At 39.2% G+C, this 24,964-nt stretch overlaps 2 long non-coding RNA genes across 7 annotated transcripts; both read left to right on the top strand.

Annotated features, from left to right (window-relative positions):
* Positions 1–768: 768 nt before the first annotated feature.
* Positions 769–4,823, top strand: LOC124213262 (uncharacterized). Of its 4 annotated transcripts, none has more exons than XR_011176519.1 (3): positions 769–783; positions 3,165–4,009; positions 4,084–4,218. It is a non-coding gene; the product is annotated as an uncharacterized lncRNA (long non-coding RNA). The 4 variants fall into 4 exon arrangements; XR_011176520.1 differs by lacking the exon at positions 769–783 and adding an exon at positions 4,809–4,823 and having other exon boundaries at positions 3,806–4,009; positions 4,084–4,733; XR_011176521.1 differs by lacking the exon at positions 769–783 and adding an exon at positions 4,446–4,460 and having other exon boundaries at positions 3,809–4,009; positions 4,084–4,332.
* Positions 4,824–12,372: 7,549 nt separating this feature from the next.
* Positions 12,373–14,284, top strand: LOC124213261 (uncharacterized). 3 transcript variants are annotated; one of them, XR_006881850.2, is made up of 3 exons: positions 13,017–13,223; positions 13,298–13,947; positions 14,023–14,284. It is a non-coding gene; the product is annotated as an uncharacterized lncRNA (long non-coding RNA). The 3 variants fall into 3 exon arrangements; XR_006881851.2 differs by lacking the exon at positions 14,023–14,284 and having other exon boundaries at positions 13,018–13,223; positions 13,298–13,546; positions 13,660–13,674; XR_011176518.1 differs by lacking the exon at positions 14,023–14,284 and having other exon boundaries at positions 12,373–13,223; positions 13,298–13,432.
* The last annotated feature ends 10,680 nt before the right edge of the window (positions 14,285–24,964 follow it).

Raw genomic sequence — 24,964 nt, 5'->3', positions numbered from 1 at the left:
CACGTTTTCATGCGTCTCTGCATCTCTCATTTCACGGAAATCAGCGACGGGATAAGGTAAGCTGATGTTCGCATCGCTCTTCAAACACATGTCATTTCGGTACGACAAAAATGCAAGTTCTTATCCCTCGCCGGATGGACAATTCGAAATAATATTCAGTATCAATATGATCTGTGATGTTCTCTGCTGTGAATATTATTTCGTACCATCTCATTCCGCGTACAAGGAATCGTCCAGAGCACAGAAATAAAGATGATTCCTTGTATGATCGGTATATATATATATTGTAAGGACCGGCTGGTCAACACCACGCGTTGCCAACTGAGTTACGTACGTGAGAAGCGCAACCGAAAATGAACGGGAGAAACCGACGTGACACGAGGATGGTGGTGACCGAGACGGACTCAAATGGACAGAGATGAACAACGCAACAGCGGTAACGACAGTCGACTAGCCTGACCTGACGTTTAGTCCAGTCAATCCGTGTGATTTGACCGTGCATTTTGGGTAGGCAGTGATTTTTTTTTTCTGTATCGTAGGGGGTGTCAGCAGTGATTGTAAATCGAGTTTTCGGGACGGGGGGTGTTGTCATGTGGTCGTCATCTTGAAATTAAGGGTGTAACTCTTTTTTTGATATATCTCCGTAACCGTGAGGCTGACAAAAATTTTGTGAAGAGCATTTTTGTAGTTTATACAATTATCTATAACTTGCTCGCCTAAAATCGATAATAAACCAATTATGAGCAGAAAAAGACGATAAATAAGGAGATGAAGTACTTTAAGGTGAGATAACTCAGAAATTTCAAATCCTACAATCAAAATGCTTCTTAGCTTTTTAATAGAGCATTTCTTAACAAACAATTTGAACTATTGTTTTTTTTTTTTAATTGGCTTGTTTTTATTGATTTGTTAGCGCTGCGGAGGGAAGAGAGTTAAGGACAAGTGAGATACGTAGATATTAAGAAATTGTTGTTCATTTCATTTCGAGTAGTATTTTGTTGTATTATGATGTTATGTTTTAAATTATTATTTTCTGTTTTGGCCAATATAATATTAACATTGGACTCTTTTCCACACCACCGTCGAGGTAGAGTCGTAGGCGCGTTTTTTTTTTTTTTTTTGTGTGGTATCCCCTGTAGGCCTAATTCACTAGTATTCTTTGCGAAACTACGCAATTCTCCTTCGTTCGGAAGGGCCGTGCTGGACGTTTTAACGTTACTGCATGAAGAAGATATCGAGGACGATTGTCTTTCGCTGTTATCTGCCGATACAAACGTGTTTCATATCGGCGGTGACACGGAATATCTCATAGACAAAGAACGTTTCTACCGGAGATGACCCGCAACCCGGTAGAACCCTCACGGTTACGGAGATATAATATCAAAAAAAGAATTACATCATTAATTTCAAGATGGCGGCCGAATGACAACACCCCCCGTCTCGAAAACTTGGTTTTACACTCACGGCTGACGCTGCTACGATACGAAAAAAAAAAAAAATGGCTGCCTTCCCAAAATCCACGGTTACCCCCTTTTTGAACACAGATTGACTGGACTGGTTCGACAGCGGCAACGGAACTTTTGCTAATTGACCTGTCCGATTTCGTATCAACAAAGGTGCTTTGCGGGTACTCCTGGCCAGATGTAGCATAGCGCTCATTGAGTCATATTGTAAAAGAGGCAGTCTCACCAGGAGGCTGTACGCTGATTTAGCTTTGAGAAATATATTTCCAAGTTTCTATGGCATAGCGCCTCTTAACTTCAAGTCTCAATCTGACAGGCAGCCACGGCTTGAAACCCCTGGTCTGAGGGCAGTTCTTGCATTCGGAATAATCAGGCACACCAACGGCTGATATCGTATCAGGTTGGATGAGGAAGGCGTCTCTGGCATAAGAACCTGAGTTCGCAAACAGCGATAGCAGAAGCGTTGGTTTAACACATCCACGTCTTTTGTCCAGAAGTTCGGGATTCAACCTAGGAGTCCTGCGCGTTGCAGGAACGGATCAAAGATCCTGCGTCTTGCAAACTGCAGATCTAAATGAGAATTTCGAATCTTTGAAAAGCAGCTCTGGTGTAACGAACCCGAGTCTGTGAAAACAACCTAGCTAACTAGAATAGGATGTTTCGGTTCGGCAAGATCTATCGTTACTTTAGCCCAACAAAAGGAGGCCGCAATATTCTTGATAATGTACCTATTTACAGCTTCAGCTCGTAGCGGTAAACAAATCACAATAACATACGATTGTTCGGAAGAGCTATAAGAGCTCCAGCAAAAATCGTATACGTTGCAATATAGACCTGTGGTGGGGTATTTATTAGCGCTACAACTGTTCCCGAAACTCTTCCTGTTCAACGTAGATAATTGTGTCGTTACTTGCATTATTATTTTGACGGGAAAAAAAATTCAATGGAAATTGGCTGAAAACTCGAGACGGGAAATCTCACAGAGAGTCGACTTCGTGCTTCAGACGTGACTTGTGGTGTTCCATGACGTTAGCGCTATTTTTCAATTCGTTCTTGAGGGGAGTGCCAATGCAAAAGGAGTAAGAAATTGTCATTTTATTTAATGTTTTATTGTGATTAGACTCATTGTCGAAACCGTGTCAAACAAAAAGCATTTGAAAGCTGCGGACTTCCTCTCTGGAAGACAAAAAAGTTTTTCGAATTATCTTAAGAACTGACTTCCGTACGACCGTAGAAAGAAAGATAATGCATTTTTTGTATTTTTTTGAGCTCTGTATGCCTGATTATTCCAGGGATAAATAAAATAACAAACTTGTTTTTGTGGTGTAGTTTGATATCCAATATAGGCCCCAGTTTGGAATGCAATGTTGGCCCCGATTTGTCATCCAATATAGGGCCGAAAGAAAAAATCTGTATTACCCCAATACTGGTGACCACATTTGGGCCCACATATTGTTGCGGAAAATTAACTTGACCCCGATTGTCGCCCAAAAAACTTTCTACACGAGACGTTGGAGCGAGGCAAGGGAGTACACTCGCAATCGTTTCGAATAAAAAACGCATGTACTTCCGAGTCGGACATGCGCCGAATGATACAAAATTTGTACCGAATTCAATACAGTGAATGAAAAACACTGTAAAGTTTAATTAATATACATATAATTTTTTGGACCGATCAAAATAACTACGTTTTCTACGCAGCACGTATTTCCGTGGTATCCAGCCGATATCATTCGACCTTTGATCCGAAGATTGGATTACGACCAGTCGTAGTGCCATCGCAGCTCCGGCCACACGAAATATCAACCCTTGCACTCGAGGCCTTTTTCGTTTGCGTGAACAGCAACTCGAGTCGATTTCGGCCAAATTAGGTAAACGTTTTACCGGTACTTTAAAAACATTTATAAACAAACAAGCGTATACAAATAATAAAATTTCACCCGTTTATTCATTCATATGTCGAAAACAACAAACTTTGAGAAGTGCCGCATCGGCACCGCTCGAGTGGAACGGGTTAATCCCGCGCAGCAGTATTACAACGATATCATTCCGACCTTTGATCCACAGATTGGATTACTTATATGACGCGAGTAAAAACTGACCTTCGATCTATTGTTCCTATTTATAGCAGGTCGTATGTAATACACAGCATTACTTCTTCTTATCAAACCCGATATGTACCAACTTTTTATCTCTGCATGGAATTTCCGAGAAACGGGTGGCGTTAAAAAAAATGCTCGAGTTCGGAGAAGTGTTCGCATAAACGGGGTTATCTTTTATCTGTAATTTCTTTCCGCTCCTTCGGGTCACACATGGAAAGCTTTAAATACCGCGCATATCGACGCCTATCCATAGTCGATCACCGTTCAGTAAGTCGAGTACACACTTTGCGAATTACAAGATGAAGTTGGCGTTTCTGTTTGTACTTTTATTGAGCGTCCTTCAATACGCTCACGCAGCAATTTGTGCAAAAGATTTGAGAAGCGGTGGCCCTCAAAACTTTAATAGTGTTGCTCAAATGAATGCGGAAAACAGAAAAGGCGGACGTAAGTTTTTATTTTTCATTGACTTTGGACGAATGAATTGTAAATAAAAAACAACATCTATCCATCTGTTGCAGGATACCAATTCCAACACAATGGGTATTGTTAAGTAACAAGCGCGTCAAGAGAATTTTGTCCGCAAGGACAAAACGATACCAAAAGTTTATCGATGTAACTGCATATTTGTATCAATAAACGGCAGTAAAATTTGACCAACCTTTTTTTATTTCACCTTCATCGTTGCATATACCTATATTTAGACAGCTGTGAAGTAAGTTTACCAGTTACCGATACGTTCAGACGCAGTTATATTGACCCTTTTATAGGTAATCAAAAATTATAAATTGACGGCACAAATTGCGAATCTCGATGACTGTAAAACCAACTGCTATAGAGGGTTGACACTAAAATTTCATTTTTTGGTCATTTTATAATTAAGGGTCAAACGGAAACAAACAATACAGGTCAATAATTGAAACACTTGCCTGAAGGACGGGGAATCTGAGAATTCAGGGAACGAGCGACGGGAAGAAAACGTTAACGTCTTATTGTTGAAGAAACTGACGGTCCAACCTAAAGTATCGCGCATATTTCATGTCAGCCCTGTTCTCGATTTCTGAACAATTCAGTGCTCCGGAAATGAACACTTGGGGGAGCACATATGATTGAAGGGACAATACTCGTTGCCGCAACATGCTTGTTGTAACCCCATAGATCTGGTTTCGTAGTGAGTTATTCGTAGAATGTTATGTTGTATTATATTTTGTGTTCATTGTACAGAATATAAATTTTCATTGCATAGTTTCAACGTTGCGGACCAAATTGTCAGATAGATGTTCATAAAATTTGCTACGAAGTTTGTATGCAAAGAATTAACCAGTTTATCCCGTGAACACGCGAAATGGCAAAACTGTTGCATGTTGTATTTAAGAATAAATTAATCTACGATGAATTTGATGCATTGAGCGAGAACAACGAACAAACTGTAAAATTATTGTACGTTTAAATAATATGTTCTTTCATATATAAGGGTATTTGTAGCAAATATTGTGCAAGAAGAATAATAATATTTACACGGAAAACAAAATTATTTTCTGTATATATAAGGATATTTGTAGCAAAATGTTTAAATAAATTTAATCATTGCCCCAAAAATTACTTCAACCAAACGAATGCGCAAGAAACGTAAATTGGACGTGGAAGATCCCGAAAGAAAAAATCGAAAATTAGATTCGCTATTCATGTTTAATTACGTTGAAGTAGACATAATTTTAGACGCGTTGGGAAATGTTTGGTTCAAGAGTGTCGATTTGGCTCGGGCTCTCGAAATGGAAGATTTTGCTAATCAAAATATTTATGAAAAAATACTACGCTTCATACATAAAAACGACGTTCGTCAACGAGGCTACACTCGCAATCGTTTCAAATAAAAAAACGCTTGTACTTCCGAGTCAGAGATGCTCCGAATGAAATAAAATTTGTACCGAATTCAATACGGTGAATGAGAAACACATAATTTGTAAAGTTAACGACAAGTGTAATTAATAGATGCAAAAGCTCCTGTAATAATTTTCATACTCATTTTCGTAAAATACTTGGGTCACTTAATCTTTACTGGTGTCACGTGGTCTTCTGTTGGAGTTTTATTTTCGACGAATGTCAAAGCCATCGCAATTGCTATTGTCGTGAGCTTCGCGATGCTGATAGGTCTCATCATGTCCTCGATTGAGTACCAGATATACCAACAAGATTCTGAAGGTTACCCCTGGTACTACGGTGTACCTCCCGCAGTAAAACCTTAAATCGACATGGGGACTCCTGTTGTGGCTTTCGTCTCAATCTTGAACTTCGTTCCAGAAACGATCAAGTTGCAGCCTGAAGGAACGTTTAAAAATTATGCCGCAGTACGATCCAGAGATTTGGAGTTACGAATGGTGTGACGATAATACGGAATTTGAAAAGTGTGCGCTAAACTTGACCCCCATAATGATAGCTGATGTTGACTAGTTCCGTCACACAGCCACCTTGATTCAGGTGTCAGACGGAAGGAAAGGCCGAGAAGACGAAGACTACGGGAAGACGCCCTGCCGAATAATCCTCAATTCCCCGTGGCAGTCACCTAATCTTCATCAATCCCATTTTACCGAATCTACCACATTTTCATCACTATTCAAACTCTCCCGTGAACAATAACATGTCGTTAAATAATAAAAAACGAAGTTACGCAGTCGACATAATCGTGATTTTTGCAACCTGTGTCATCGCTGAGTCAACACGTACACGACGTGGAAAAAGGTGGTTTACCTCATCCCAAAACTTTAAAAACGATGTCGAAAATCATATGATGCCATCGAACACCAATAACAACTGGTTAATCACACGACGAAGCTGCTGCTACGTATAGAACAAAGAGCTGAGTGATTTACAATTTATTTCTAATTTTCAAACTATTCCCGCTATTATAAAAGACGATTATACATACTGACACGTGTTAATTCCCTCAATCTACCGAACTTGAATTCTGGTTGTGTGATACTTGATCAATTGTAATGATATTCCACGGCGTATTTTACTCTGTGTACGATTGTATGAATAAAAGTATGAGTGTGTAATATTAAATGCAATAAATATGAACAAATGGTCTGCTTTGAGATGTTATTATTTTTCCCTAATACTTCCGTTTCTTATTTTTGTTAGTGCAGGAGTAATGAAATGGATGATCGAATGTGCATATATTTATATGATTAACGAAGGTTGGAAATTGAAATTTAATGAAATGAGTAATTAAAAGATTCCAGACAGAGCTCTGTCTGTCTCTCTGTCTCTCTGTCTCCCTCTCCCTCTCCCTCTCTCTGGTTACCAGTGTATACCAGTCGCGTGGTTACGCGTGATTAATCGTCAGGCAAAGACGCCAATATTTTTTAGGTATCATGGTGTATAAGATATTGAATAATGAATCTCCATCTTACATCCAAAATTTGTTCTTTATCCTTCCTCCTTCACTTCGTCCTTCTCTAAATTGTCACAGAACAAAGTCTTTAATACTTCTATCCACCGAACGACTCGAGATTTTCTATTTCGAGAACTCGAGACGTTATTTGCATTTAGTATCTTCTTTTTCCGTCAAGACAGAAAGTGAACAAAACAGCGCAAAAAAATAACAATGGAAAAACTTATCAGTGAGAATCTTCTAATTTCTCTAACCCGAAGAAGCCTATTAATTATCTAACAGGGACACTAACACGATTAATAATTGAGTCACGTACGAGAAACATGAACATCTCTGAGCCGCCTATATAGTCTCGTGGTACGCTCAAAGCCTTTGCGTCGAGCTAAGAGATTGTATTCCTAAAAATCTCGTTTATTAGTGTTACCTGCTACACGCAAATATTTTATATTTCTTTTTATTATCACCAAATTATCGCTTTTCGAAAATTCTAGTAAGTTGCAAATTCTGCACCTTGCTTCACGAATACAGAATTAATTGTACCCACAAACCAAATATAGCCATTGATTACCTTATCTTTCGACCAGAACGGTCTTCAACAATTTTCACTAGTAAACGATCCCAAACGTGACATTTATACCCATTAATTAAATTCACAAGTAATATTTATACTTCAATAGTTACAGATTGTTGTTCGATTGTAACCCATTGTCGTTATCTCCGATAACCTTGACGATTTTAGTACTTAGTGTACGTGGAGTAAGTGAAGTTGAAAATTGTGACATTCATTGTAAAACAAAAGAATGTTATTCATCTAGTAAATTGATTGCTATGTTTACGACGGGTTGCGTAGTCTCTATTACATTGTATCCAGATTTATAAGAATGGCGGGGTAGTTGTTCATTCACTTTGTTTAATATATTTACAGCATTAGGAACGTTATTTTTTTCCGAAGCCAATTTTTCATTCTGTCGATCAACTCGTTTCAAAAAACGATTCTGCGTACGAATCTGACGATACGTCGATGTCATATCGTCTTCAAAGACCATTCTGACCTTTGAACCACAGATTAGATTACGGCTATAGCGCGTATGACAGACTAACTGTAATAATTACGTGTCTGTCAACAAACTATTTTTGCATACACAAGCAAACGAAGAAATGTCGAGCGAAATAAAAAAGGAGCGCATGAAAACTACGTCGACTGAACGAATGCGCAAAAACCGCAAATTAGACGCGGAAGATCCCGCAAGAAAACATCGAAAATTAGATTCGCTGTTCGTGTTTAATTATGTCGAAGTAGCCATAATCTTAGACCCATTGGGAAATGTTTGGTTCAAGGGTGTCGATTTGGCTCGGGCTCTCGAAATGGAGAATTTTACAAATCAAAGTATTTATGAAACCATTGATAAAAAATACTGCGCTTCGTACGAAAATTTTACATCGGGTTTAACTTTATATCGTCACATTCCGAATATGCATCCAAAAACAACGTTCGTTAACGAGGCGGGAATGAATTTTTTCATTATTCGTCCACGCAAACCACGCTCAGAGGCTTTCGCCGAGTGGGTCTGCGCCGAGGTTCTGCCCTCGATTCGTAAAACGGGTAAATATGAAATTACCGATCTGAATAATAATCCATACAAGGAATTGAACGATTCGATAAATCAACAGAACGACGAGCTGAAAATTCAAAATAGAGAATCGCAACGAATACTGAACCTCAAATATGAACAATTGAGCACCGTAATTGCAACCGTCGCTCGAGTGAATGAACAAATTTTCAACATGTGTCCAACGTGCATCGCTCTCGTTAGAAATGAAATGAAGGACGAATACGTTGTAATTGACAAAAAATTTAAAACGCAAGAACTCGACGACATCGAAGATCCCGAACTGTTGCACCTGCCGTATAACGCGTGTCGCCTGCTACTAGACTCGTTGAAGGAACGCGAAAACGAGCTCAAAAAACGTTACCCCACGCTCAATCTTTTAAAACAATTTAAACTTCCCAACGGTGTGAATTTTTTCAATCACGTTATTGAAAAAATAGATGAGACCCAGTGTAGAAAATTGTTTAGGTATCCCCAATTAAAAAGAGGCCCCTTCTAGGCATCACCAGGGTATGAAGGATTAAGATTCTCGACCTCGTAGATAACGTAGTAGTTAATTTTGGTGAGCGGTCATTGAATGTATTACGTATATTTTCCTTAACGTTTCAGCCCGGGTAGGGGCCCTCCTCGGAACGATCAATTTTTTATTTAACTGTCAAGTACATAAATTCCACCAGTAAGACATTAACATCCATGGATATACTAATATTAGGAGTTATTATCTATTTTACATTGGAGAGAACATTCAGTATATCTATTACGATTAAAAAAGTATATAGACCTTAAGGGGTAATTTACCTTGTATAAGAAAGAGGATTAAAACACTGGTCAATTTCATAAAATTCAAAATAGAGAGCGATGGTTCTTCATATAAGATGATAAAGACATTGGCATTTTCTCCCATTGTTAAACAGTGTAGGTGTATAAGGTTTGAATATTATTAAATATTAACAATGAGATATTCACAATGCACAAGTCAAACGATTAAAATGGGTTAAAGGAGGGGTTTAAGAAAGTTAAAATAGTTAAAACGATGCCGACACAATAATAATGGTGTCATTATCTCCCAGTTTTCCATATCTGAACAAATTTACTCAATCGTTTGAACCAACTGGTAAACAACAACTACTGGGCGAATCACATGTGATCCCGAGTGAAGGCGAACAGGTATAGCAAAAAGTAAAAACAATGACAACGTAGGGACATCAAATTATATACAACTTATAGTTAAGGTTAGACAATGTGTGATATGTGGTCGATAATAAGCGGTTTGTAAATATTGCTAAGGTGTTCGACATCTTGTCCAAGGTTAACGGAATTTGAATGCCATACAATATTGCACATTTCTAATAATAAACGTTTATAATAATTGGGTTCTTCACCGAGGATGTTTGCATTATCATAGTTAAGAGATTGTTCTTTGTTGATCACATGTTTAGTTAGTGCGGTATGTCGATCCTCTTTCTCTTGTACATGACGTTGGTGTTCTTTGAGCCTAGTATCAAGATGGCGGCCAGTTTGTCCAATATAGACTTGATTGCAGTCTTCGTACGGTATTTTGTAGACAACATTCGATCGTTTGCCCATGGGGATCCCATCTTTTCCCGAATCAAAGACCAGTCGTGAATCTTTTCGGATATTTCGGCGGAATAGCGACGATCTCGCGGGAAGAATGTCGAGGCTGCGGAGGGGAAACCAACGAAGATCCCTGCAGCGCGGGAATACAAGGCGGACGCGATTCCCGCTGGCGGCCGGCACGTCGCAGCTTCCCCCGCTCGGCGCGCCTAAACCGGATTAAAGCAACCGCAACAGACCGTCCAGCGACGAGGGAACACCACCCCGCCCAACCACGGGACACCATAGAGCTGCGCGGAAGACGACATCGCGATCTAGCTTCAAGTTCTGCGCCGCGAAGCGACGACAGGTGCGCGCCGAGTTGCGCAATCCCCGAAATCGATAACGGATCAATCGTTACGCATTCTTGGGGATATGACGTGACGAAGGGAATAGCGTAGCGAGATCGGCGTTGCGGCCGATCGGCAATTCCAAGGCACTCTAGTTCTGGCGATCGTGGGAGATAGTCGCGAGGTCAATAACAGGGTGATCGTAGCCTGAATAGCGCGCGATGAAATAGAGCCAATTTGGAATGATTGAGAAGGTTGAATAGAGTCACGGTTTTGAGTCGAGTCGCTATTGTGTCGACTTGAGGGCAACTCAAATTCCGTTTCCCGGGGTCACGTCAAACCGTGTAGGTCGCGAATTGTCGAAAGGGGGAGCGTTCGAATTCGCGAATCGCGTTAGGGCATTGCGGGGAAAGGTGAACTCGGATGCGTTGCCACGAACGGTGGCAAAATATAAGTACGCAATCATGATTTAAGGTGCTGATTAGGATTGTAACTAGCGCGGCCAGCACGGCCCGTCATAGTTCTCTTGTTGTTAGAGACTCCGCTCTTGGGCGTATCAGCTGAGGTTGCGATTAGCGCGATACCGCAGAGGACGATCGTGTTCAGCGCGTCGAGGGAGATTTAGGTTCCAGTTTTTGCGCGGAGGTTTATTGTTAAGTTGACGATTAGCGCTATAATTATTCCAGGACGGTCGTGGTTAGCGCGGCGGGTCAGATTTCGTTTTTGGTTTTTGGTTTAGCGTTGATTATTCAAGGAAGCGACTAGCGCACGTAGTCTGACGTTCTTCTAGAGTCAATGTTTCCTTTTTTTTTTTTTTTATAGCTGTTGTTTGATTTCGCATCGCGAGTAGCGAATGTTGAGATATATTTTGCTTTGTTATTAAATCCAAGCAGTTGTCCCTGGATCGCGAAGAGCGAATTTAGCATTGTTATTTCACTTGTTTCGCATTATCGCTGTCTGGAAATATATTATTTTATTTTATATTAGCTTGGCAAAATAACGTGTTGATGTGGAGTATCTCGCGTTCACTCTCCATAAAAATTACCCCTTCTCTCTCCGCGGTACTGAACTGCCGAGCATATTTGCGAAGTATGACGCATTGACGATTTCGAGGCGTGTTTATCACGCCAGGCGCCCAACAACATTTCGCAATATTGTTTTCTTGATCCAGGTTACATCGTGAACGCCAAATTATTGTGCATCTGGTAAGTTCTCGGTCATTTTCTCCGATTGGTCCAGGTCCGGAAAATTCTGCGTCACAGTATATATATATATATATTAAATAGAAAGTAAAATCTTCTATTTCACTGAAAGAAAAAATCGGATATTCAAAATCTTGAATATAAATGAAAAATCCCGAAAATCTCGGTAACATTTTTTGACTCTCCCACTACCCTCTCCCCTACTTAATTATTATTTATAACAACAAAACAGACCGATTTGCGAAAGATAATGCATTTTTTGTATCTTTTTGAGCTCTGTATGCCTCATTATTCCAGGAATAAATGAAATAACAAACTTGTTTTTGTGGTGTAGTTTGATATCCAATATAGGCCCCAGTTTGGAACGCAATGTTGGCCCCGATTTGTCATCCAATATAGGGCCGAAAGAAAAAATCTCTATTGCCCCAATACTGGTGACCACATTTGGGCCTACATATTGTTGCGGAAAATTAACTTGACCCCGATTGTCGCCCAAAAAACTTTCTACACGAGACGTTGGAGCGAGGCAAGGGAGTACACTCGCAATCGTTTCGAATAAAAAACGCATGTACTTCCGAGTCGGACATGCGCCGAATGATACAAAATTTGTACCGAATTCAATACGGTGAATGAAAAACACTGTAAAGTTTAATTAATATACATATAATTTTTTTGACTGATCAAAATAACTACGTTTTCTACGCAGCACGTATTTCCGTGGTATCCAGCCGATATCATTCGACCTTTGATCCGAAGATTGGATTACGACCAGTCGTAGTGCCATCGCAGCTCCGGCCATACGAAATATCAACCCTTGCACTCGAGGCCTTTTTCGTTTGCGTGAACAGCAACTCGAGTCGATTTCGGCCAATTTAGGTAAACGTTTTACCGGTACTTTGAAAACATTTATAAACAAACAAGCGTATACAAATAATAAAATTTCACCCGTTTATTCATTCATATGTCGAAAACAACAAACTTTGAGAAGTGCCGCATCGGCACCGCTCGAGTGGAACGGGTTAATCCCGCGCAGCAGTATTACAACGATATCATTCCGACCTTTGATCCACAGATTGGATTACTTGTATGACGCGAGTAAAAACTGACCTTCGATCTATTGTTCCTATTTATCGCAGGTCGTATGTAATACACAGCATTACTTCTTCTTATCAAACCTGACATGTACCAACTTTTTATCTCTGCACGGAATTTCCGAGAAACGGGCGGCGTTAAAAACAATGCTCGAGTTCAGAGAAGTGTTCGGATAAACGGGGTTATCTTCTATCTATAATTTCTTTCTGCTCCTTCGGGTCACATATGGAAAGCTTTAAATACCGCGCATATCGACGCCTATCCATAGTCGATCACCGTTCAGTAAGTCGAGTATACACTTTGCGAATTACAAGATGAAGTTGGCGTTTCTGTTTGTACTTTTATTGAGCGTGCTTCAATACGCTCATGCAGCAATTTGTGCAAAAGATTTGAGAAGCGGTGGCCCTCAAAACTTTAATAGTGTTGCTCAAATGAATGCGGAAAACAGAAAAGGCGGACGTAAGTTTTTATTTTTCATTGACTTTGGACGAATGAATTGTAAATAAAAAACAACATCTATCCATCTGTTGCAGGATACCAATTCCAACACAATGGGTATTGTTAAGTAACAAGCGCATCAAGAGAATTGTGTCCGCAAGGTCAAAACGATACCAAAAGTTTATCGATGTAACTGCATATTTGTATCAATAAACGGTAGTAAAATTTGACCAACCTTTTTTTATTTTACCTTCATCGTTGCATATACCTATATTTAGACAGCTGTGAAGTAAATTTACCAGTTACCGATACGTTCAGACGCAGTTATATTGACCCTTTTATAGGTGATCAAAAATTATAAATTGACGGCACAAATTGTGAATCTCGATGACTGTAAAACCAACTGCTATAGAGGTTTGACACTAAAATTTCATTCGTTGGTCATTTTATAATCAAGGGTCAAACGGAAACAAACAATACAGGTCAATAATTGAAACACTTGCCTGAACGACGGGGAATCTGAGAATTCATGGAACGAGCAAGGGGAAGAAAACATTAACGTTTTATTGTTGAAGAAACTGACGGTCCAACCTAAAGTATCGCGCATATTTCATGTCGGCCCTGTTCTCGATTTCTGAACAATTCAGTGCTCCGGAAATGAACACTTGGGGGAGCACAAATGACTGAAGGGACAATACTCGTTACTGCAACACGGTTGTTGTAACCCGATAGATCTGGTTTCTTGGTGAGTTGTTCGTAGAATGTTATGTTGTATTATACTTTGCGTTTATCGTACAGAATATAAATTTTCATTGCACAGTTTCAACGTTGCGGACCAAATTGTCAGATAGATGTTCATAAAATTTGCTACGAAGTTTGTATGCAAAGAATTGACGAGCTTATTCCGTGAACACGCGAAATGGAAAAACTGTTGCATGTTGTATTCAAGAATAATCCAATGTACGATGAATTTGATGCATTGAGCGAGAACGACGAACAAACTGTAAAATTATTGTACGTTTAATTAATATATTTTTACATATATAAGGGTATTTGTAGCAAATATTGTGCAAGAAGAATAATAATATTTACACGGAAAACAAAATTATTTCCTATATATGTAAGGATATTTGTAGCAAAGTGTCTAAATAAATTTAATCATAGCTCCAAAAATTACTTCAACCGAACGAATGCGCAAGAAACGTAAATTGGACGTGGAAGATCCCGAAAGAAAAAATCGAAAATTAGATTCGCTATTCATGTTTAATTACGTCGAAGTAGACATAATTTTAGACGCGTTGGGAAATGTTTGGTTCAAGACTGTCGATTTGGCTCGGGCTCTCGAAATGGAAGATTTTGCTAATCAAAATATTTATGAAAAAATACTACGCTTCGTACGAAAATGTTACGTCGGGTCCAAATATGCATCCAAAAACGACGTTCGTCAACGAGGCTACACTCGCAATCGTTTCAAATAAAAATCGCTTGTACTTCCGAGTCGGAGATGCTCCGAATGATCCAAAATTTGTACCGAATTCAATACGGTGAATGAGAAACACATAATATGTAAAGTTAACGCCAAGTTCAAGTAATATATACAATTTTTTTGTGGTATACGGCCGATATCATTCGACCTTTGACCCGAAGATTAGATTACGTCTATTGCAAGAATCGTAATGCCTTCACAGCTCCGGCGACACGAAATATTAATCCCGCGCAGCAGTATGACGACGATATCATCTCGGCCTCTGATTCACAGATGAGATTACTTATACGCGAGTAAAAACCGATCTTTGATCCAGAGAATAAATATAGTAGATTGTGCACCAAGGGAGTAAAATGGCTTCCTCCCGATGTGCACACGACACTTTATATACCCCCTGCCATGTTTTCCGAGCTTCTCTGCTCGGGAAGTTGCCACGTATGTGGAAATTTTGTTCTAGGCGAAAAGTGTTTGCTACTGGACCGCGTAGGTCCGGGGGGTGCAACCCCCCGCAGTTTCCCTATATCCACGGTGAATGCAATAAGGTGTAGGAACAAATATTAAAAACTTCCACTATTAAGCCCTGAGAATTCGAGGAGGGAATAAAAGTCGTTTTTACTCCCTAGGACTTAAAAGTCCTACTTTACTCCCTGTTCGGAGGCATCTAAAAGCGAGAAAAACATGCCAGTGGTATATCAACGAATATAACGCGAGTGACATCATCTCTCATCGCATAGTTTTATTATGCCGTATTACGCTCGTGTTATCGGTGACCTGTTGACACCCGAGTAACAAAAAACGCTTTACCACCAGTACGAGAGAGATACATGGTTGTCGTTCAATTGAACTTTGCGCGCTAGTTTGTATGAATTGACCGGCTTATCCCGCGAAGAGATATCGAGTCCTTGACCCAAAAATTGTCAAGGAAAGGCCTCCCCGAGAAGAGATATTCTCGGTGCCAGACCCGAAACTGCCGAGGATATCGTTTCGACCGCTCGATTTCTCCCCGCAAAAAAACAATGACCTCAAAGATCATTTGACTCGAAATGTTTTTGATAATCGTGACTACGTTGATTTTTTGCAATCTTGTGAGGAATCATTGAAATCCTACCGGAAGCCGTCGTTTAGTTTGTTTGGTATTTCAGTTATTAAGATATATTATTGTTGTTTTTTTTCAATTTGTCGACTCTCTTCACAATGTTAAGGATAAGGAATCAATTCAAACATATAAATGTACGTAAAAACTCATACAAATCGATACACACGGTGATGCAAAATTTCCTCAATTTTTTCTTCGCCACACTACAAAGCAGGCAAACTTGATCCGTCTGCCGAGACCGCAATAGCCAGGCTCGTGCAGCAATAAAAGTTGTGACGTTTGAACAGTGCGGAAAACTGAATTCGAAATTGAAAATGGCGGATCCAATAAAGCGACCGAAAAGGCAAATTCACTTGATTCCGGTAAAACTATGAACTCGGAGTTTTTTAATCAGGTCGCGAATTACGAATGTGAACTTGAAACTCAGAAATTCAAATTGGCGAATCCAATATGACGACTGGAAACGCAAATGTCACTTGATTCAGGTGAAACGACTTGCCGTCACCTGACCCAAAAGTCACCATCCCGATCGTAGCAACTGTCCGAAGTGTTAAAATCCCGACGTGACCATTTGTCGGTAGGGTCATTCTTCTGCTTGGTTCAGAATTACGAAGGTCATTTTCCCGAATGCTTAATTCACGAACGGCTATTCTACCGCCGCTGTCTTAATCCCGATTGTGGCCTTCTCCCGAAACGATCAAATTCCCGCCGAGCCATTCATCCGAATATGCCATTTGTCCGAATCAAGATTTGTATCGTTATAGAACTCGTGGTTACCGATGAACAGTAAAAAGACAGTTGATAGACCAAAAATTTCCAATTTACTCTACAGTCACCTCGACTCAAGCCCGTTTTTACATTATGTAATTTGTATTAAAAGAACTAGAGTCGATGTGACTGTAGAGTAAATTGGAAATTTCTGGCTTATCAACCGTTTTGTTACCGTTCATCGGTAACCACGAGTTTTATGACGATACCAATCTCGATTCAGACAACTGACATATTCGGATGAATGGCCCAGCGGGATAATTTGATCGTTTCTCAAAAGTTTCGTTTGGGTGTAAAAAAATTACTGTGAAAAAATGAGCCCTTAATATTTATATTAAGAAAGTCTTCATCGCATTTTTTTAATTCCCATAAGAATAACATGGGAAAATATATTCGCTTCTTCTGATTTTTATACCTTTTAAACGACCAATAGAATAAAAAAGCGCTATTCTGATCTTTGTAGAGAATTGAACGTTCTACAAAAAAGGTCTGTGAAACATTTTTTTGATTAGTCCACTCGTTCAAAAGTGATTCAAGATCAAAGTTCAATTTTTCAAAAATTTGAAATTTACCAACAACGTTGCTGAACGCGGAGTCGCATTAATTGAAGAATATAACTGCTGCCCAACTAAAGATGAAAAACAGTTGCAGTATTTATTACAGGTTATTCGCGACCATCGAAAACGTTTTCCCAATTGTTATGCGACGAGGACTATCGTAATATTAATATTAAGGGCTCATTTTTTCACAGTAATTTTTTTATACCCATACGAAACTTTTGAGCCTGTTTGGGAGAAAAAAATTTTTTTTATATATATTAGGGTGTTTGAAATAAAAAAAATTTCGATTTTCCAACGGGCCACACCTGAAATAGTTAGTTTAGGTAGAAACAAAAATTCTGGCGAAAGATGTGCATTGTCGGTTGAGTGGAAGATCGGGCACATTTGATTTTTGATCTTTTTTTCCTTTTTATCGAATTTATGATGGATAATTGTTGGTACATTTTTTTTTCGTCTTTACAGAAGCCAGCGGATCAGTTTGTATCTTAAATAAGATGCTTCTGGAACTCTTTAGTTGATATTTACTAGGGACGTCTAACGGGTTTTCTGATTGTTATTCAATTCAAGTACATGAAAAACATTTTCTCACTCAGATTTCAATATTTTATTCAATATTGAAACATTTCCCATTACATACAAACGAGTACCAGGAGTTGAGACGAGGGTAACATACCTTCGGCAGTTTTTTTTTTTTCTTTTCGAGATGAATCATGAAACAATCGAGATATGGATTTTTTTTTGTTTCGTTACTTTTTGTTCAGTCCCCCCCCTTTTTTTTTGCAATATTGTGCAACAAATCTCGAATTTCTTGAGCAAGTACAGTGACGTTATACAGTGACGTTTGTTGACAATAGTGATATTAGCTTATTCTTTTGACAAGTGGGATACTGCTGAAGATGAAATTTGACCAAATTTGAAAAAAAATTTGACTAACAATTATCCATCATAAATTCGATAAAAAGGAAAAAAAAATTAAAAATCAAATGTGTCCGATCTTCCACTCAACCGACAATGCTCATCTTTCGCCAGAATTTTTTTTTCTACCTAAACTAACCATTTCAGGTGTGGCCCGTTGGAAAATCGAAAATTTTTGAAGTTGTACTTCTTTAGGCGCGTTATGAAAAACTGATGAGAGTGAAATTTCAGGATGCGCGCGCATCACTGTAACACAAAACTGTAACACAAAATTAACAGGATGAAGTTGCCCACTCAACCGAATTCATTAAGTCTCGAAAAAAAGCTAAATATTTATCCACATGGTTTTAGTTTTTACAGTCACAACACGTGTTTTATTCTCATACAAGTGCGAATTATATATGTGGCAATAAAATATATTCAGTAGTGATTTAATTCGAATATTTGGATTAATATTATTTACTATTTGTGAATATTGGTGAAAAAATTGTGCTAAAATACTTTTTCAAGTGCTCCAATATAATTGAGGTTAGTTATCCGTATGTATTATTTATTGATATAAATTAAAATATCATTATTTAATATAATTAATACTAAATATTATTAAATTATCAATGTCGAATATTTATTATTGGTTTTTTAATATTTACAAAGTAAAGAAATAAATTTAATAGAACATTTAATAAAAAGTTCGTGACAAAAATTTAATAGATTATTTAAATATAATGTAAGACATCCGTTATTTGTTTTATTGTTTTTTTTACATACTTCTTTTCTTTATCATTGTGTGACAGAAGATTTTGACATGTTGTGTATTTTTTAATGATGCCAAAGAAGTATAACTTCTCACGCGCGTACATAAGTACACGCACCCATTTTTTCTATTTTGAAACACCCTAATATATGTATATATATATATAAGTATACCCGTTTCATCATATATTATTCTCGGTGCAGTTTTATCTCTGCAATTAATCATGTTCTTTGTTTATACATGTGATTAAAAATCCTGCAATCATTATTTTACTGTGGTACTGATTTGGCAAGGGAAAGTACAAACACCCTACAAGCACTTAAGTAGCGACGGCCCTGAAATTCACACGTGGCAGTTTCATTGCAGTAGTATTGATATCTGCTGGCATACCTATGTCGGTGGTTACTTGTAACTTTAACGAAGATAGATCTCTATGTCATCGACCGCCTGTAAGGCTCCTACCGTCGATAAAAACTCTATATTCGTTGTGGCTGCGAATCATTCACACTGCGCCCGTTTCGTCAGTTTATAGTGATCTGGCTCGCGTAGTACTGCCACAATTCGGAATGTAATTTCGTTGCATTGCCTTCGCATTGCAGTAGTTGGGATTGACGACGGCATATGATTGGTGATGCTTTGTTTTACAGCGTCGTAGAAACAAAACTGGAAAAATAGTGTTCCGGGGTAAATGATTTGTGACGAAAGTGATTATAATTTTGTATCTCTTTGACGGCTTATCAACGATTGTGAGTGTGAAACGAGGCATTGTCACGTCGTGACCTCTTATTTAGTGGGGTTTCCATAATTTGGAGATTGCCATTCGGATATCTATATGTCACCTCAAATCTGGAAAAAGATACCCACATCGATGCTCGTGGGTATCTTTTATCGTTGTATCAAACGTATATCACTACAGATAATTGTCAACATACTTGTTAAAGTTTCTTCAGTGCGGTCGTTACAATTAAAGCGAACGTGTTGTCGCGCATCGATCTGCTAGAAAATTAGTTGAATTAGTCTAAATGACACCGTCTATAATATGTATATTGTCCGTAATTAATGCATTTTACGGATTTGATACGTATTTTAGAAGATCATTTAGATTTTATGTATACGAGTGTTTTATCTGGATAGTAACACGATTGATAGCATCAATAGGCCGTCTCTTAAAAATATTATTATTTTTTTCGGTTCTTCAAACGTGCCGAGTGTTTTCGAAATTATGTAGTTGAAAGCTTGACGAATTAACTCACGTAATTATGCGTGTTACGAAAGATTTTGCGTGAATTAGTCGAGTCAGTGACAGTACATAACTCGTATAAAACTCATGTATTTACGCGAGTTGTACACGAGTTAGAGTACACTTCAATATTACAGGTATACCCCTAACTTCTCTACAACTCATGTATTTACGCGAGTCATGCGCGAGTCAGGAGATTTCAAGTCATTCGTAACTCGCGTACAATTTCCCATAACTCGCGTAAATTTTTGTACGGGTTTTGCGAGGGACGAGGCACTCGGTATCTTTATGTGGTTGATATAAATTCGCCAATGATATACGATCATCAAAATATCACTAGAGAAATACCGAACGACTCGGCTCAGTTCGAACATCAAACATTTTAAGTTATAAATCTCGTAACGCGATGGAAAACTATGACTATAAAAAACTATAACAATGACATCGCATTTTGTCGGAAAACTATAACTATAAAAAAAACTATAACAATGACATCGCATCATCTTCTGAAAATCGATTGAACGGTACATACGCAGATAGCCGAGTGTCGTGCTTGTGAACCGCCCATCATTCCAGCATCGCCAAAGAGTTGTTTGAACTGACATTGACCGCGACAGAAACAGGCATTGAACTTCTGCGCAATATTGAAGCAAGCATACCACCGATCACGCGAAACACAGACGAGACCTTAAAAATTTCAAAATGTTTCTCTTCAGTTCACGTATCTGCATGTAATGACGCCCACAACTTGGGATCACTCACACGAAGAGTATCAGGCGTTCGAATTGACGTCCCTGTACTAACGGAGATGAAATCAATATTGAGTTTCATTTTTCCCGTCTTTTTATAATATTTCACTATTTTTCTCACCATATTTGCGATTGATTTCATCTCGTCCGGTTGAAGATAGGATAAAACTAATCGCCTCAATGTCTGCAATTTGAAGTGACGAGACGTAGTTTGGTATCCTTGTAGTAATGGAGATGGAACCAATATTGAGGTTAACTTTTTCTATCTTTTGATAATATCTCATTATTTTTCCCGCCATATTCGCGATTGGTTTCATCTTTTCGGGTTAAAGATAAGATAAAATTACTAGTCTCGCCGTCTGCAGCTCAAAGTGATGAGATGGAGATTGACACCTTCGTACTAACAGAGATGAAACTAATAGTGAGGTTCGTTTTTTTCCGTCATTGTGTAATATTTCACTATTTTTTCCGTCATATTTGCCATTGGTTCCATCACTTCCGGGCTAGTAGTTTCATCCCATCTCCTAACTGCAGATAGTGAGACGATTAGTTTTATCCTATCTTCAATCGAAAGAGATGAAACCAATCGCGAATACGGCCGGGAAAATAGTCAAATATTAGAAAATAGCGGAACAAATTAACTTCAATATTGATATCATCTCCATTACTACGAGGATGTCAAACGGCTGAATTTAAAAATAACACAACGTCCAAATAACACATAAAAATAACACACGTCAAAATAATACACTGTCAATATGACTCTTATGAACACAGTTTAGGAAAAAATCATTATTATGTATCTTTCGTATGTACAACGGTGATCTTGAATACTTGCGAGGAATAGCCCAAAATATTATAATCCAATAACCCCCCTCCTCTAATATAATGAAATGTGGTGAGATGTAATTCAAATAAACGCAAGGAACGCAAATGGAATGATATTTTAAAGTTGGTAATTTTTAGGCGTGTTACTTTAACTGCGTCATTTCCATGTGTTTTTTTTTCTACTGTAATATTACAGACCGATGATGTTTTTTAACGTGTCTATATATTCTATAATAGATTATTTAATTATAATATAAAAACATGTCTATATATTTTATATGTTATTATTTTAACGTGTCTATCAAGGGGAATATACGGTCGACGGATTTTTTATACTTAATGTACAGAAAGGTCCAGACCCAAATAACAAATCCCCAAAGCTGTAGGGGTGAGTGTCCAGAAGTTTTCGAAAAAATTTATTTTGAAAAATATAGAAAAATTACGAACGAGGGATATACGCTGAAGGTAAAACACGTGATGAGGAGGCTCGTGGCTCACCGGGTAACGCAAAAATATAAAATAAACAGCTTTCTTACATCATAATTTTGATTTTTGTAGACAAAAGTTCATTCATTATAAACATTCTCATGTGAATGATGTGGGTATAGGCGTTAAAAAAATTAGACAAAAAAAAAAGTTCATCAGTGCGACTCGATACTTCGATCTACTTGTTACTAGACTCGTGCGCTACCCGGTGAGTCACGAGCCTCGTTGTCAAGTGCTTCAACTTCATTTTTCAAATTTCATGTTTTCGAAAACTTCTGGATATCTAGCCCTATGGCTTTGGGGTTTTGTTATTTGGGTCTGGACCTTTCTGTACTACAAGTATAAAAAAATTACAAAAATCCGTCGACCGTATATTCCCCTTGTTAGAACTGTATACATGTTACAGAGTGGCGTGATTTTACCAAATTTTCTTTAAGAGTGACACTGCGATAATTGATAATATAATCCGTTATTCGACGATTCGAAGGCAGTAACTGCTGAAATCAACGGTAACTGGAAACGGTAGTTTTACGAACTAATTCAGCATAGTTCTTGCGAAACGGTAGCTGACATGACATATGATTCATTTCGAAGCGAAGTGCAATGTTTCATTTTTTCTCTGTTACCCGCAACTCTCGTCCCGACGCTCACGTGCCAGAGCCGGCCCAAGAGACGCGAACGGACCCGGCGCGGGCAATTTTACATGCAGTCTTATGCAAAACGAGCACAGCCTTATGCACACCGCAAATGCCCGCGCCGCCATTCCGCGCAGTCAACTCGGCCGGCCAGCCTCTCTCCATGGTCCGCGCCGGCCTATAAAGCTACGGCTGCTGGCCGGGAAAGAATACTATCAGCCAGTCGATCCACCGGCATCACAACACTCCCGGCTCCAGCCGCACTCCACCACAGCAATAAAAAACATAATCGCAAACGAACAATCAAAACACTCCTTAGGATTCTCTTTCTTCTTCTTCTTCCTATCCTCCTTTCTCTCTTCCTGGCCCATTCCCCTAAACTCTCTCTCTGTCCCGTTCTCTTTTCCTTTTCTCCCTTTTTATCTCTCTTCTCACCGCCACCATCCTCCCTTTCACCAACCCCCCCCTCCTGTCCTAAATAGCACACACGCCAGCCATCAGTTATTCGCAATAAGTCACTAGCGTATAACATCTGTTTGACAATTGAATTTGTTCTGTCCATAGCTACAAGATTCTAAAACATATTACTTCGAGATGTAGTAGTGATGTTGCTAATGTTTGATGGGCTGAGGATATTCATTTGCCCTTAGCTAAAAATGTGTATGACTAGGAGGGCATAAAAATTTTGTTGATATCTAATTTCTTCCGGCTGCGACGCTGCTTGCTTCATACTTGCAAGCTTAACTTTTCGTGCTTCCTCGCAGATAATACCGCTTATGTTTAGAATTGTTAGCTACGAGATGTCTAGAATACTCCTCGAAAATGTGGGCAAGATGATTCCGGTTTCTTTGAGCGTTGCACAGTGGTCCGAAACTATCCGATACGGGAGCGTAATGTTCAAATGTTTATATCTTAAAAATTAAAATAGGTCAATGAATGCCTGAGTGAAATTGTATCAATTATTCCATTCCATAACCCATTCCCGGCAACCGCGCCTTCCAAGCTCAAGGGTTTGAGTCCAAGGGCTTGTACTTGAGGAGCTTGCACGCCCTGGCCTCGTCAAAAGCTACCTTACGGATCTCGAAAGGCACGGTTACATAAATGATAACGATGCTCTTTGAGGGCTCGTACCGGACTATAATGTCCCGTCTGAGAGCCCCAGGTTCCCGTTGACCCCGTCGACTCGCCTGTCTACCCGGAGCTGCCCCGGCAGGCGATTCTCCTATTCCTAGACGAACGACGATGGCCTCGTGGCCACGGTCTTACATACGGGTCTTGCAACAAACGTGGTGGGGGGTTGTCAGTTCACATCCGAATCAAAAGTACAATTTATGGCCACAAGAGCGGCGCTACGAGTTATTCATAAGCTTATTATTATTATTTGGCGGAACCCTAACCAATCTTTTTGATACTCATACACAGATAACCTTACGTTGCAATGTCACCACGGTTGTATACATAGGTCTGGGTACTCCAGCTGTAAAACCGTGCTCGAAAATGAAGCCGATGTTGTGAATTTTCGCCGCTAGCGCTAGTGAGGGAGAGGCCTATTTAGCACGCAAGCGCACGGAGAAAAAGACGGCTGCCCTATATTCCTCTCTTTGTTGCACACAGGCCTCGGAGATTGCAGCGCTCCGGTCTTTGGTGTACAAATTGAGAAACACAGGCTTCAAGACGGCCACGCTGCGTTATAGATATAGGAAGGGGATTGGAGTGCCCAGACTTGTCTATAAGACCGTGAATGTCACTCGTGTGTCTATGAATAACTGATAGAGCCGCGTAGTGACTAGTAGGGGCAAAAAAAAATCTGGACAATAACGCGGCTAACCCCACTACTCAAATTTCCGTTGCTTGCAAGACCTGTATGTAAGACCGTGGTCGTGGCGCAGTTTCCACGTGGCCGAGTGCGTCCGGCAGTGGCAGATCACGTGGGGAAGGGATTCGAGAACTTCCCTGCAAAGTCGGCAACGTTTGTCATCGGATGAACGAAGCGCCAATCAACGAAGCGGGTGAAGCTGCTGTAGCGGAAGAAGTGGTTGGAAACCCTCGTAAAATAGATATAGCTCATAATTTTTTCTTCACATCATGCACCATATTATGATTGAGTTATTTTTTTTATTCGTATAACATATACTCCTAATGTGTATCCTGCCAGTCCACCAATTATCGACAAATGAACGGAACGTCAAGAAATCGATTTGTCTGAAATTCTTACCTCTTGGAGTGTGTATTACAATAATTGCTA

Source organism: Neodiprion pinetum, chromosome 2 (assembly GCF_021155775.2).
Source record: "Neodiprion pinetum isolate iyNeoPine1 chromosome 2, iyNeoPine1.2, whole genome shotgun sequence".
In the NCBI taxonomy this organism is placed as follows: domain Eukaryota; kingdom Metazoa; phylum Arthropoda; class Insecta; order Hymenoptera; family Diprionidae; genus Neodiprion; species Neodiprion pinetum.
This window is presented reverse-complemented; position numbering and strand designations above follow the sequence as displayed.